Here is a 5,449-nt window from a genome sequence, read left to right on the forward strand (position 1 = left end):
CCCGGGACTCCGCCGCCGCCGCCGCCCGCTCATTGCCCCGTCCGCCCGCTTGCCTGACACCCGGTGCCCAGCTGGCAGCAGGAATCCCCGCCTCCCGCCGCTCCCATTGGCGCGACGGCCGGCGCTCGGAGGCCCCATTGGACGCCCGCCCCGTCCATCTCCCCGGTGGGCGGGGAGAGGCGCTTCGCCGCGCAAAGCCTCTCGGGACTGGTAGTTCTTTGCGGGCGGGGTGCCCGGGCGACCCCTGGGGAGAGGCGGGGTCCCCCGGGATGGATGTGGAGTCTTTGCAACAGCGGACCCTCCAAGCCCCCTCTTGGCCAGGGACAGTCCCGGTTTCTGATTGCATCCCGGAATAATAGCAATAGTAATAGCAATAATAAATGTCCCGCTTAGGTCGCCCCTGTTTGCAGCGGAGGAATGTTGGAGGGGATGGAGTTGCCCTCCAAAGGCAGCCCTGCAGAGGGAGGGTTTTTGAAATGTTTTATGATGTTTTATATATGTTGGACGCAGCCCAGACTGGCTGGGGAAACCCAGATACTCAGGGTAATAATAATAATAATAATAATAATAATAATAATAATAATAATAAATTTATTATTTATACTCTGCCCATCTGGCTGAGTTTCCCCAACCACTCTGGGCGGCTTCCAATCGAGTGTTAAAAACAATACATTATCCCATTGAGGGAATAGCAGCTAGACTAAGGTTACCAGGTTTCCCCCCCAATGAATCCAGGGACACTTTTCAGCTTCAATGGATTTGGTATGGGAACTGATTTGTAAATCCGGGGACTGTCCCCAGGAAACGGGGACGTCTGGTAACCTTAATCTAGACACTGATGATGCCAGGGTTGTAGGGACAGTTGCAAACCAGCCAGATGGGCAGGATATTATAACAACAACAACAACAGAGATATGGCCTTTCCTCCTCCTCCACCTCCACCTCCTCCTCCTCCTCCTTCTTGTTTTATTTAGGGAGTCTCTATTTTCATCAGAGAAACGTTGGAGGGTATGTTGCGTCAAGCCAGGCGGTGACCAGTCATCCACCCTAAACCATCACAGCTGGTCTAGGTTGCCACTACCAGTTCCAGGGAACCGCAAGATGGAAGAGGCCCTTGCAGGCGTCTCCTACACTTGTGAATACCAGAACTAACATACTCAGTGATATATTTCTGAGTACACATGCGCACAGTCAGCTTTCTTTGCAAGAAGAAGAGTTTGGGCTTGATATCCCGCCTTTCACTCCCCTTCAGGAGTCTCCAAGCGGCTAACATTCTCCTTTCCCTTCCTCCCCACAACAAACACTCTGTGAGGTGAGTGGGGCTGAGAGACTTCAGAGAAGTGCGACTAGCCCAAGGTCACCCAGCAGCTGCAGGTGGAGGAGCGGGGAAGCGAACCTGGTTCACCAGATTACGAGTCTACCGCTCTGAACCACTACACCACACTGGCTATTATGTGACCCTCAAATAATCCTGGTTATCGCTACCTTGTGTATGTGCATCGAAATCATGTCTTAATGCAAGAAGACAGGGAAAGGCAAGTTGTTGTTTAGTCGTTTAGTTGTGTCTGACTCTTTGTGACCCCATGGACCAGAGCACGCCAGGCCCTCCTGTCTTCCACTGCCTCCCGCAGTTTGGTCAAACTCATGCTGGTAGCTTCGAGAACATGGTCCTACCATCTCGTCCTCTGTCGTCCCCTTCTCCTCTTCGTCCATGGAGTTTTCTTGGCAAGGATACTGGAGTGGCTTGCCGGTTCCTGCTCCAGGTGGATCACGTTTGGTCAAAACTCTCCACTATGACCTGTCCATCTTGGGTGGCCCTGCACGGCAGAGCTCATAGCTTCTCTGAGTTATTCAAGCCCCTTTGCCACGGCAAGGCAGTTAGTTGTGTTTGATCTTAATTGGCATAATTCCCCTTTAAGGACATGACGTTGTGATGGACACCCGCATTCACCTGCTTCCCCCACCCCTCCAGTTATTTTTGTGTGTATATAATTGTTATTAAAGATTCTCTTGGTGTACATAAGTACGTGCATTGTCTCTTTTTTCAGGTCATGGTCTAATTTGCCTCGTCCAGATCACAAGCCTCTTTCTGCAAATTGACTCTTGAGCAACGATCACCATTCCTCAAAAGTTCAGATGCACTCAGCTTCTTGAAAACTTGCCTGTTTTATCTGCTTGTAGACTTCCCCACCCACACCACCAGATCCCTGCCATTCTCATTTCCTCCCCCCCCCCAACTATGATGACAAAGGATTTTTTTGAGTTTGCAGTCATGCAGAAAATTAACACACAGTTAGTCGTCCTTCCTTTTCTTCTTTGCAACTGCACTCAGCTTCCTCACTGGAGCTGGGGAGAGGATACTGAACTGTTTCTTCAAGGGTTTCGTTATGGCAGCAGGGCCCCCACTCCTCTGGGGCAAGGCTCCTGTGCCTTTAAGGCTACTATTTGCCTATGCACACATACTTGGGAGTAAGTGTGTTAATCCCACTTACCTGGGAGTAAGCCCCATAGAACCCAATAGGACTTACTTCTGAGTACACATAGGCTTGTGCCTTTAGTCCCATTGAACTGAATGAGACTGAATGAGGTTGAATCCTGACAAGACAGAAGTACTGTTTTGGGGGGATGGGGCAGGTGGGTGTGGAGGACTCCCTGTTCCTGAATAGGGTAACTGTGCCCCTGAAGGACCAGGTGCGCAGCCTGGGAGTCATTTTGGACTCACAGCTGTCCATGGAGGTGCAGGTCCATTATGTGTCCAGGGCAGCTGTGTACCGGCTCCATCTGGTACACAGGATGAGACCCTCCCTGCCCGCAGACTGTCTCGCCAGAGTGGTGCATGCTCTAGTTATCTCCCGCTTGGACTACTGCAATGCACTCTGTGTGGGGCTACCTTTGAAGGTGACCTGGAAACTACAACTAATCCAGAATGCGGCAGCTAGACTGGTGACTGGGAGCGGCCGCCGAGACCACATAACACCGTTCTTGAAAGATCTACATTGGCTCCCAGTACGTTTCCGAGCACAAAGTGTTGGTGTTGAACTTTAAAGACCTAAACAGGCTCGGTCCAGGATACCTGAAGGAGCATCTCCACCCCCATCGTTCAGCCCGGACACTGAGGTCCAGCGCTGAGGGCCTTTTGGTGGTTCCCTCGCTACCAGAAGCCAAGTTACAGGGAACCAGGCAGAGGGCCTTCTCGGTGGTGGCGCCCGCCCTGTGGAACGCCCTCCCACCAGATATCAAAGAGATAAACAACTACCTGACATTTAGAAGACATCTGAAGGCAGCCCTGTTCAGGGAAGTTTTTAATGTGTAACATTTTAATGTATTTTTAATCTTTGTTGGAAGCCGCCCAGAGTGGCTGGAGAAACCCAGCCAGATGGGCGGGGTACAAATAATAAATTATTATTATTATTATTACAACTTCTCAAAAAGCAGGCTCACACTACAGCAGGTGTTGATATGAAAGAGCTGTAGCTCAGTGGAAGGGCACCTGAAATCCTCAGGGCCCCCGGTCAGCAACCCGGGAGAACCGCAACGTCCCTGTTCGGGCGCCAAATGTTACAGTAAAATCTGGGTGCGAGGCTGCTCTGCCACCCAGCTCGTCGGACTAAGTCCGCGGGTCCCTGCGGAGGAAAATGAGCTCAGCCGGAGACAGGAGCAAGATGCAGAACATCCAAGTTTATTGCGCAACAGGTTCAAGGCGAGATTGAACCCCGAGGAAGGGGTGACATGAACTTTTAAAACTTCCCTCCATGTCCCAGGATACAGTGCAAAATACATCACGGTTACATTATTAATCCATTAAGAAGAGGTTGGGTTACACAGGTTACATCATGAATACATTAGGGAGAGGTTGGGTTGCAGAGGATTAACATATGGAGGAGGGAGGGGGGAATATGCAGAGCTGGAGATATGCACAGATAAGTACATCCTGAGTACCGCTGGAGGAAAGGCTTGGCAGAGTGATTTGACGGGATTAAGGTCTTCCTGTGCGTACATGACGCCTTGCTTGAGGGATTATGGTGGACAGTGGAGGTGTCATGAAGTCCTAGAGAAATTGAGCAGATTGGCACCAAAAGCAAGAAAATTGGTGCTTGTGCAACGGTGTGGGGGCTGCGGGTTCCATGTGGGGCCGGGTGCCCTTGAGGTCATTGCCTCGGACCCTCTGGTGACCGGCGGAAGGGGTGAAGAAGACACCCCCCCCCTTTCCGTATCACCAACTTTACTCATCCTAATAGTAGACCAGTTAAAATCAATAGATCCGAGTCACTTTGATTCATTCGTAATGATCTCAGTGGGTTCAAGTTCAAATCACGTCTCAGCCATGAAGCTCACTGGGTGACTTTGGGGACCAGGCACTGCCTCTCTCAGCCAATCCTACCTCACAGGGTTGATGTGAGGATAAAAATTGAGATGGTGAGAAGTGTGCAGCCACCCTGAGCTCTTTGGCAAAAAGGCAAGATAGGAATTGTTGTTGTTTAGTCGTTTAGTGGTGTCCGCCTCTTCGTGACCCCTTGGACCAGAGCACGCCAGGCACTCCTGTCTTCCACTGCCTCCCGCAGTTTGGTCAAACTCATGTTCGTAGCTTGGAGAACACTGTCCCACCATCTCGTCCTCCGTTGTCCCCTTCTTGTGCCCTCCATCTTTCCCAACATCAGGTTCTTTTCCAGGGAGTCTTCTCTTCTCCTGAGGTGGCCAAAGTCTTGGAGCCTCAGCTTCAGGATCTGTCCTTCCAGTGAGCACTCAGGGCTGATTTCCTTCAGAATGGAGAGGTTTGATCTTCTTGCAGTCCATGGGACTCTCAAGAGTCTCCTCCAGCACCAGAATTCAAAAGCATCCATTCTTCGGCGATCAGCCTTCTTTATGGTCCAGCTCTCACTTCCATACATCACTGCTGGAAAAACCATAGCTTTAACTATACCGGCCTTTGTTGGCAAGGTGATTTCTCTAATACTAATACAAATTTATTATTATTAATACCCCGCCCATGTGGCTGGGTTTCCCCAGTCACTCTGGGCGGCTTCCAGCAAAAGATTAAAAATATATTAAAACATCAGTCATTAAAAACTTCCCTAAACATGTATCTGAAGAAGTGTGCATGCACACGAGAGCTTATACCAAGAACAAACTTAGTTGGTCTCTAAGCTGCCGCTGGAAAATAGATATATATGTAACAACAATAATAGAATTAGCAGCCTTGGCGCAACTTCCAGCAGGGACGCCCCGAAAGGGTTAATCTCCGGGCGGCCGCCTCCCCCAGAACTACTCCTCCCGGCAGCCCCCGCGGCCACCCTCCAATCCGGCGCCTCCCAGCATGCTCCGGGCGCGGCGCCGGAGTACAAAAGGCCCCTCCTTTCCCCCGGCTCTCCTCCGACCCGCGGCGCCTAGTCCCGCGACTGCATTTCCCGTGGTGCTCCGCGCGGGGTGTACGGCGTCCGCGAGGCGAAGT

The sequence above is a fragment of the Podarcis raffonei genome, chromosome 7 (genome assembly GCF_027172205.1).
Source record: "Podarcis raffonei isolate rPodRaf1 chromosome 7, rPodRaf1.pri, whole genome shotgun sequence".
In the NCBI taxonomy this organism is placed as follows: domain Eukaryota; kingdom Metazoa; phylum Chordata; class Lepidosauria; order Squamata; family Lacertidae; genus Podarcis; species Podarcis raffonei.